The following is a 10974-nucleotide window of genomic DNA, read 5'->3' as shown; positions in this document are numbered from 1 at the left end:
TCTGCAAAAATCACTTCGTGTTCAGGCCGCAAGTGGCCCATCGGGACCATCCGACCGCCGTGTCATCCTCAGTTGAGGATGCGGACAGGCGGGGCGTGTGTGAGCACACCGCTCTCCCGCTGGCTATGATGGTTTTCTTTCACCGGAGGCGCTACTATTCGTTCAAGTAGCTCCTCAGTTGGCATCACAAGGCTGAGTGCACCTCGAAAAATGGCAACAGCTCATGGTGGCCCGGATGGTCACCCATCCAAGTGACGGCCACGTCCGACAGCGCTTAACTTCGGTGATCTGACGGGAACCGGTGTAGCCACTGCGGCAAGGCCGTTGCCTCAGAATCTGTAAGGTGAACAACAATTTCTTAATTTGTGATAATCGAGTCCGGATATTTTTCCTTCTTTGTTCCATCTTTGTCTTACACACGGAGCAAGGAACAAAATCGAAATTCATCTCCCGCTACTCTGAATTGCTACCGTTTCATTGATGTGAAATGTGAACAGTACAAACATCAAAAACCATTGTAAACGGATTTTTTTTAATTCCTTCAGATTTATTTATCGTCATTGATGGCCCAACGGTCAGTTAAACAAACGGACAGTATCTTTTGCAAAATCTTTTGAAGTAAGTTACGCGTAACATATACATTTTGTTGTAATTTTTAAAGTAGCTAGTATATACTGGTTACAATGTTCCCTGGCGGCAGATGACCAGACCTGCAGTGGCCATTGTTCTGCACATGCTCTTTCTAAGTAATAACTATAATTGAATTAGAACTAACTTATTTATTGGAGTTGCCCACTGAAATTATCTTCCACCTTATTTTACAAAATAAAAATTCTACTAATAATTATAAAAAGAATTAATTGTAACAAAACGGGGAGTGATTAGTTGGAAGGAATAATAGACTGAAAGAAAGGAATTAGAAGTACCAGGAGGAGACGACAAGTTCTAATTGTAAGTGAGATAATGCAGTCTCAATAACTAGAACACATTCTTTTTTTCCGTATTTTTCATTGGTCTTAGGAACATTATGGACCCGGAAGCAAGTCGAAGATGTACTGAAATATTTTGCGTTTTACAATAAGTGTCGTAGTTGAGGTGCTAAAAATTCTGTCTCTCTACTGAAGAGGTTGTTCTGGCAGATATTAAAGGGAACACATTGCAGCCAGATGCAAACTGTGGCCTACATTGGAAAAAATGATGACTGTCGTCTGGGCTTTGACATCATACTTTTGTCGTTCAAGCGAATGGCAGGGCAGCTGATACAGAGTTTTGTTGAAGTTCACCATCTGCATGATCGTGGCCCCTGGTTCTGAATTGAGTGGAAGGCTTAAAACAGAGACTTTCAAGGCTGTGTGATACGCCATTATTGTGACTTCCTAAATTTGGAGCTTTAACGCTTACTGATAAATAAACCCACAACTTACTCCTATTAAGTAAGACGTAGCCTTAAGCATGGACGCCGACAAGAATTTATGCAGTAGGGAACGATATACTAGACATTGCCATATTTGATACAAAGGAAATTGAAAAATTTCTATTATTAAGAACAATAGTCCACAGAAATGCCACTGACTTACGTGCAAGTCTTCATTCAGGAACACGTTAGTGATATTACTGAATCATTATCATGCATTCCATTTTTTAAGGTTGACTGACATGGTTAAAATTGAATAGAAGGCGATTTTAAAGCAGCGTGTTTGGGGCACTTGGGTGATGAGTAACACAGGATAGCGTTTGACGAGATGAATGTCGGAAACCTCCGAAACCAACCACAGATTCTGCAGAACGACCTAGGGCTGAACCAAGATGAACGTTGCCCCTATGGTCCCCGACACACGGAAAAATTACTATGAAACCATTTCAACTGTACTTCTGAATTCGCAATTATATGACAGCGTGTTGTACCGTGTTGCGCCCCATTGAGTATCGGAAGGTCGCATTTCTTGATGTGAAGCGCTTTTCCACTTTGATTTTTCGCGCATATTTCCTTCCGTTCCACCGCAGAGTACAATATTTTCTCTCTCCGGCTGATGCTTACGAATCCACAGACAAAGTGAAGATGAATACACCGGCGGTACAGCAAGACCGTTCTTCAGACTACCAATATCTCTCTGCGATTATAAAACTGAATATAGTCTGAGCAAGCCAGACCAGTTGTGAAATACTGCTACGACTAAGCTTTTCAGCACCAGGACGAGAGACTGAGCTTGTGTTAGATTGGGACGGGTGTAAGGTAGGAATTTTGCACCCAGTTAATACGTGCTAGGTATAGGCGCCGTAATCCTCGCACCAGCATGTTGGAATGGCCCCCGTTCCGATAAGAAATATATGGGGACGAAATTTTGGTAACGTTCTGAAGATCTCCAGCAATGCAGGAAATCTCCAAAATCACCACTGCGCCAAAGAAATGGCCTAATTTCTTGCGTTTCTTGAGAAAATCATGCGTGAGAATTCTTTAGCCTGGATTCCAGTAGGAGGTAAGTGGTCCATATTCGGCGTCTTTGCACACGGCTATGGCTTCAACTTCTTTCGAGACATGCACTAGGAAAAGGGAAGGTTTTTATAAGCTACTCCAGCATTCACCACAGTCCTCCAAACGCATCCGAAACTAATGGGTAAAAATGTATCGCGAAGGAATTATCCAATTGGGACGGAAATCGATGCATACGATGTACACGCACATACAAACAAATAGTTACAAAGTCAGAAAAACTGTATGATTCACTGAAAAGAAAGAGCTTCACAAATTGAGCAAGTCAGTATCACATTGGTCCACCTTTGGCCTTTGTGGAAGCAGTTACTCGGCTTGGCGTTGAAAATAGAGTTGGTGGGTGTTCCCATGACGGATAACGTGGCAAATTCAGTCCAATTGGTGACTTAGATCATCAAATTCTCGAGATAAGTGGAGGGACCTGTCCATAATATCGTAAACATTCTCAATTGGAGAGAGATTTGGCGGCCATGCTGCACAATGCAGCACATCGCAAGCACGAAAACATGTAGTAGAAACTCTACAGTGCGCGGGTGGGCATTATCTTGGTGAATACAAGTCCCCGATGGTTTGCCATGAAGGGGAAGAAAATCGGGCATAGGATATCGTCTAAATACCGTTGTACTGTATGTGTGCTGCGGATGATATCCGAAGGGGTTTTTCTATGAAAAGAAATGGCACCTCCGACGAACACCTCTGGTTGTCGAACAGTATGGCGGGCGACTGTCGGGTTGGTACCCCACCACTGTACACGGAGTCTCCAGATACGTCTTCGGCCTGGAGTCTCGTTGACTGTAGCAGAATTTTCTTCAGTGGTGAATCCCGCTTCAAGTAGAGCCCCAATGACCAGCGGAGGTGTGCTCGGAGACAGACATGCGGCCCGACATCCAGGAGTGATATTCTGGGGGGCGCTTCTTGACTCCCATACATTTCGTGCGAGAAAATGACAGTTCGCAGTTCGATTGACAACAGGTCGACGTTCTCCTCAACTTTCTACACTACTGCTACGCCCTGGGTGTTTCAACCGTACGCTAAGTACATCGTGAGGCTATAATCGCATATAACGTGGTTAGACCCTTTGAGCGTAGTGCGACAGCAATTTTTCTCTGCAGTCCAGCTTGGAATCACTAAACACTATCAAATACCATTAGACGAAATCTGAACGTGATCCGAAGCAGCAGAGGGTTAATATGCTTTCTCATCTCTACTTCCTCCTATGGCGTGATTACGGCGGGAGGGGGCGGGGATGCAGTATCCAGACGTGCACGAATAAAAGGACAGAGTGTCCCTCTATGAACCCCCAGTCTGGCTACACCTCGGTGCCACCCACGCCTCTTGGTTTAACACCTTACAGGTGTACTTCTCAGAAAATTCGCTACACATTCAACTTTGCTGCTCGTCTAGCGCTTGAAGACAGGCAAACACCACCTGAGAGATATCAAAGTTGCTGATTATCCGCCAGGCACTACAGCAACCACGCGGCTGAATGTGTGTCGAAATTTCTGACAGGTACCTTCCTTATGTGCTAATCTTAGGTGTGTGAGTGGCACCAATGATGTTATCGAACTGGGGGGGGGGGGGAGGGTTTAAAGGGACACTTTGTCGCTTTATTGATGCACATCTTAATATTGCTCTTCTCGCCCACGTTGTCACGACCTAGGAGGGTGCGAAAATGAGAGATGAAAAAGCACATAGCCCATTAGCTGATTCGAATCACGTTCAGATATCATCGAATGGTGTTTAACAGTCCCCAGTGATTCCACGCTGTACAGTAGAGCAAAAATTGCGGCCACGCTGCAGTCTAAAGGACTCAAATCACGTTCCATGGGGTTGAAGCCCCACGACGTACTTACGAGTGGTGTTGAAACGATCAGGGGGTGGCAGCGGTGTCGAACGTTGTCAAGAACTTCGATGTTTATGACACTGTGAGCTCTCCTTTTCGACCGCGATAGGTGTGAGAATCAGCGTCCCAAACGAAGTGGTAGTTTCATCGACGTCCTTTATACCACACGATAACACCTTTCCGCGTCGAATCCGAGCTGCGGTGTGTAAAATGTCTTCCTCGATCACTCTAAGAAAACCATGTGATTTCAACGCTGAGTGTTGCGGTTCTGACCTCTATCGCAGATGTGTCAAAGGAAGGGGTGAAATGTGGGTAAGCATTGGGGTGACGGCTTTCCGACCATGTTCCACTTGCATGATAGCGTTACTCAGAACTATGATGAAATTTGGTGCCACTGTGACGTCATTAACCTACCTTACAGCTCACCTGAACTTCTGAGAGCTGTGGCCTTTTATTTATATATTTATTTTTCACCCGAGCGTGACGTCTAAGGCGCCATGCTTTTGCACAATTACAGAGGAAGGATGTCGGGATCTTCGAGCCAAACTTAAAGCTTATGCGTTGTACTGGGAGACAATTACGGGGCCTCGAGAAAGTGATCGTTTAATTTTGTTGAGCAATGTAGGTCCTCTCAGCCCCACAGCCGTCAGCATGCGCAGCCTGTTCTCACAAAGCCGTTACCTGCCGTTTCCGGAAAACACACTGCAAAACTTCACCGAAAAGATCAGCGTAAGGCACGCATGTCTCTGGCCTAAGGACTTTCCTGTTTCAGGTATGTCGATAGCGTCACGGCATGAGAACTAAGTCTTTCGCGACGTAACTGTTGTATAAAACATTCTAGGGCTTCATGACGCGTCATTTCAGGGTAAATTCTCGACCTTTCCATGATTACCTCTATGACTGTCAAAACTGCTACTGTGGTTACCTTATACGACCCGTGGGCGACTTCAGATTGGTCAGCAATTACGTCACGCTGTCGTACATGGTGTCAATGTATACGCTGGTGGGGCCACAACTTCCGTAGTATTGCAAACATTGCGACCTATATTTCTGTCTCCTCTCTCCATCTAGATCTCGCTTCCATAATTACTAAGTTTATATCCGCTGTCATACATGAAGTTCTTCTCGCACAATCGTGTTTCTACAACCACTTTACTTACAGAATCCCACTACATAGGAACCTTGGACAAAACTTTTGTCTCGTGAAACAATATTTTGTTGTCTGTTTGTATGTCAGTACTCAGCAACTGCAGATTTCTCCAATTCTCAATTTTTTACATGCCGTTGATGTTCTGAACAGCAGTCTGAAACGGTGTGGATGGACTGACCATTATAATTGAGTTCGCAGTCCAAAGTTATGTTATAAATCCCATGGATCTGAAAGACGAGACTGTTAATTTACGTGAACCATAGTCATTCTTTGGGGACATGTACTTCAGATAATTAATTTCGGATACCAAGTGGTCCTCGTCACAAACACATTTTGCTCGGTGTACCCGTGTATTTAAAAATGACGCATGATGAAAAGTCTTGAGGCAAAGACAGAAATCAGTGTGTGTCCATACACAGAGTGGCCGAGACATCCATCCGACTTTCGTTGTATATGAAGCAGTATGTACCCAAATATCCAGTTCACTGCTGAGACAGAGAAAGAAGGAAGGCTACCATTTTAGATGTTTTGGTACAACGGAAGTCGAGTAGACGCCAGCCAAAGGTTTTACATATTTAATAGAAATTTTAAAATTTGTAAACGGAGATACAAATGTTCTTTCGGATACAGTTTGCTTGAGAGTTTTCATTATTTTTAAAAGTTTTCACATGATTTTATATAACAGTTAAAACGTGTTCATTAATGACAAAATTGTTGCTATAGTATAATGGTGAAGATAGTGATGCATGAGAATGATACGGTCCATGGAGTAGAAAATAGTGACCAAAAGCGCTGGACCCTGGTGGTGGGGGGGGGGGGGGGGTGAAAAGGAAGAAAACTTTACCTTGGGACAGATTTCATCGTTGAGTGGTAGTTGCTTGAGGTTCCAGCAGGAGGACAGCTACCGCATGAAGATAGAAGGCTGCAAGGGGGACGACATTTTTTTCTCTTGCATATAAGGGGTAATCGAAGAGTTTCCATTCGAGGGCGCTGCTGCAACATATACGGAAAGTAGCACGATTCAGACTGGGGTAAGCAAGCATCCACATGTAGGCAAGAGGCTAGTGCGGCATTACCAAGGTGCTTGTGGTAAATGCAGAAAAGTGAGATAAGAAGAAATTATTACCAAATGCGTCCAAATAGAACCCACGTGCTTTTATTCTTTTCTAAACTGCTAAAGGAAAGACACAAGGAGACAACCGCCGAAGAATGAAGAATGTTTATGTGCAGTACGTCTGGCGAAAACATGTGTCGTGGAATTGTGCGCCAAGTTCCTTGTTGGCTGCGATTCGACACAAGATAATGGACGGTATGGGAGGCCAGCTACAACTGGGAGACTCAAGTGGGAAACACGAGCAGTCACCCTATAGGTATGCTCTCTCCGCATGCGAATATCATGAAACCTTTTCTTAACCCTTTCATAGTTGGTGGAACAGAGATGTTCCCACTAAGGTAATTGTTTTGAGCGTTGGAACGTCTGTATATCACATGTGTCTACTGCTAGTATGTAGCGGGATTCTTTTGGAACTTAAATAAAGATACTGCAGACCGGGGTGCGGTATATAGAAGACAGTGAGCGAACAAATGGGTGGCGTGTGTTAATAGATGGCACAGTGAGTCTGCCTTTCGACCATCAGATAAAATGAAACTTCCTGGCAGGTTAAAACAGTGTGCCGGACCGAGACTCGGAACCTTTGCCTTTTACCGGCAAGTCCTCTACCACGAGCACTTGCCCGCGAAAGGCAAAGGTCCCGCCAGGAAGTTTCATATCAGCGCACACTCCACTGAAGAGTGAAAATCTCATTCTGGAATCAGATAAAATCACCATATTCTCTATTCCAAAAATATCTGAAGTAAGTAAATGTGTTTTCTTACACATTATAGACATTGTTTAAAAAAAATTACTATCGTTTGTACATAATTACTATCAAGCGAAAGGTATATGCCGAAAAAAACTTCACAGAGTGCAGAAGACATTATTGTGTGGTATGTCGAAGCCATCTTCAAATGTTATGTTGAAAACTTGTATACGATATTTCACGTTTTTCATTGTCAGGAGAGAAAATGTGATACTTTTTCTCTTCATTGCCACACTTACAGAAACACTCAAAAATCCTAAGTTCAGACGAGAACATGTATCTCGTTAGTTTCCTGGGACACATGTGCCCACTTCACAGATCTTCAAAATCGGTCAGCTTAAAATTTCTTGGTAGTGAAAGTCTATTGTTAACCATGAAAGGGTTTCAATAAGGTCTTGAAGAGTCGACGATTCCTGGCAATCTTCACTTCACCAAACGGGAATGTTCAACCTGGTGCGTCGGCAGGATAATTGCCTCAGTGCCCACGGCAAGTTTGCCTAGTTGGCATATCGGATTTGTTCTGTACGGCCTTCGAATGGAAACTTTTTGATTGCCCCTTATAAATGCAGGCACCTAAAAACTAGTGACAGAGGACTAATGACAACAGAACGAAACTGGAAGAAGGAACTGGAAAATGCATTCTGACCACAAGTATTCGGAATTCAGCTCTTTATTTCGAAATCTCGCTGCCAGTATTCGTAGGAGCCACAATGGCTACACGCAACACGCCTTCGTTGACGACGCTGGCTCATCGAGAGTGGTGGCTCAGCGACGGTAACCCCAGGAAGAGCCCGTGGCGCGCGCCACCTCCGCCAGTTTCTGCCGGAACCCCTCCCACGGCGAGGCCCTGCACTGCACGCCCGATTGGGCGCGCCCTGGATAGCCGTATCGTCATAACTTCGTTACCGGGCCGCGTCCGCCGGAACGGAACGGAGCGGGACGAGGCGGAGCGCAGTCCAGGTCCGTATTAGGCGCGGCCCGGCCTGGTATACGGCTGCCGCTCTAAGCCCCGCTCCCCAGATGTTAATCCGCAGAGCAGCGCCCTCCGGCTCTGCCACGCAGCCAACGACCCGACAACGCTGCACGGGGCTCGTGGGCGACGCTGCCTTACGAGAGGCTCGTCTCCCGCAAGAGACACTGCCCTCCCTGTTGCAGAATATTGATATTTATATTTCCGCGATTATACAAGGGGCGTTCAGTAAGTAATGCAACAGTATTGGTTAAACCCAGTCTTGGTTGCAATTTTAGTTATTTTATTTTTCAACGACGCGTTTCCCCTTATTTAAGCATCTATTATACTTACTACCTGAGTCCCCATCTTACTCTGTTACTCGCTCCTGTGAACGGAAACGCGTTATGCAGATCTTGGTGCCTCTCGGGTCCATCTGGAAAAGATAACCTGAAGATGCCTAAATAAGGCGAAACGCATCGTTGAAAAATAAAAAACTAAAATTGCAACCAGTACTGTTAAGCACTGGTTTACTGTATGCCACATATTTATATCGATTGGAAGAATTTCTAATGCAACATCTTTTTTTTTCTCGGTCAATTTCAACTAAAACAAAAAAAAAAAAAAAATGCGGCATTTGTTGTGGGGCATCCCGAAATATTCGCGATTCAGGCACTACAGTTTCTCGACGTTCCGACACGTACTTGCGCCATACGAGGATGAGTCAAATGAAAACCTTAAATATTTTTTAAATATTATTTATTGTGGAGAAGTGGTACAAACCTGTATCACTTTTCAACATAATTTCCCCCACGCTCAATGCAAGTCCTCCAGCTCTTACAAAGTGCATAAATCCCTCTAGAAAAAAATTCTTTTGGTAGTCCGTGCAACCACTCACGCACCTCGTGGCGTACTTCTTCATCACAACGGAACTTCTCTCCTCTCATTGCGTCTTTGAGTGGTGGAAATAACTTTTGGCAAGGTCTGGTGAGAATGGTGGTTGAGGAAGACACTCAAAATGCAGGTCTGTGATTGTTGCAACTGTTGTACGGGCAGTGTGGGGCCTTGCGTCGTCATGTTGCGAAAGGACACCTGCTGACAGCAATCCACGTCGCTTTGATTTGACTGCAGGCCGCAGACGATTTTTTAGGAGATCTGTGTATGATGCACTGGTAACAGTGGCCCCTCTAGGCATGTAATGCTCCAAAATGACGACTTTTTCGTCCCGAAAGAGAGCCAGTATAACCTTCCCTGCTGATGGTTCTGTTCGAAACGTCTTTGGTTTTGGTGATGAGGAATAGCGCCATTCCTTGCTTGCTCTCTTCGTTTCCGGTTGGGGGAAGAGAACCCAGTTTTCGTCCGCAATAACGATTCTTGCAAGGAAGCCATCACCTTCTCGGTTAAAGCGCCGAAGACGTTCTTCACAAGCATCAACTCGTCGTTCTCTCATTTCAGGAGTCAGTTGCCGTGGCACCCATCTTGCAGACACTTTCTGAAACTGGAGCACATCAAGCACAATGTGGTGTGCTGACCCACGACTAATCTGTGAACATGCTGCAATGTCATTCAGTGTCACACGCCGGTTTTCCTTCACTATGGCTTCAACTGCTGCAATGTTCTGTGGAATCACAACTCGTTGTGCCTGACCTGGACGAGGAGCATCTTCAAAAAAATGGTTCAAATGGCTCTGAGCACTATGGGACTTAACAGCTATGGTCATCAGTCCCATAGAACTTAAAACTACTTAAACCTAACTAACCTAAGGACATCACACGACACCCAGTCATCATGAGGCAGAGAAAATCCCTGACCCCGCCGGGAATCGAACCCGGGAACCCGGTCGTGGAGCATCTTCCACTGAAGTCACAACATTTGCGAACTTCCTACTCCATTCGTACACTTGCTGCTGTGACAAACATGCATCACCGTACTGAACCTTCATTCGTCGATGAATTTCAATTGGTTTCACACCTTCACTACGCAACAAACCGAATTACAGAACGTTGTTCTTCCCTGATGCAAGTCGCAAGTGGGACGGCCATCGCATCTGCACTATGCTGCCACCTACAGGCCATTCTGCACGCTGTTTGTAGTACGCTTACCAACTTACAGGATAATAGAGCCAAATTTCAATTTATTACATATTAAAGGTTTTCATTTGACTCACCCTCGTATATAGCCTTCAAAGTGGCTTCCAAAACGGAGATGCGTTCCAAAGAGAGAGCTGACACTGAGTTTCTTTCGTCGGAAAATCGGAGCATCGCAAACATTCATAGCTGCCTGCAGAATGTCCACGGAGATCTGACAGAGAACAAAAGCACAGTGAATTGTTGGGGCGAGATGTCTGTCATCGGCGGTGGACACTCTCATTCGATGTAACCGACTGATCGTAATGAGACACCTCGCTGATCAACTGGACGTCTCCATTTTAACGCTGACACACTCACCCACCAACTGGGATACTCAAAGGTATTGCGTACATTCCGACTTCCATCTAATTGGCCCAATGAAGGATGCACTCCACAGCAAGCAGTACATGGATGATGTGGCGCTTCTTCTGTAGATTGGAAGCACTCGGTAGAGTGGAACCACGCAGGCATATAGGCCTTCGCCATGAGGAGACGTAAGGCTGTGGCAATGGAATGACGAAAAATGTGCTTTGTGAGCCAAAAGTGTGCTGAA

General features: G+C 45.1%; 1 pseudogene; it reads right to left on the bottom strand.

The window, feature by feature from the left end:
- Positions 1-211: 211 nt before the first annotated feature.
- LOC126419999 (5S ribosomal RNA) lies at positions 212-329 on the bottom strand (annotated as a pseudogene).
- Positions 330-10974: the final 10645 nt, after the last annotated feature.

The sequence above is a fragment of the Schistocerca serialis genome, chromosome 9 (genome assembly GCF_023864345.2).
Source record: "Schistocerca serialis cubense isolate TAMUIC-IGC-003099 chromosome 9, iqSchSeri2.2, whole genome shotgun sequence".
Lineage (NCBI taxonomy): Eukaryota > Metazoa > Arthropoda > Insecta > Orthoptera > Acrididae > Schistocerca > Schistocerca serialis.
The sequence above is the reverse complement of the archived record's forward strand: the minus strand, read 5'-3'. Positions and strand labels throughout refer to the sequence as shown.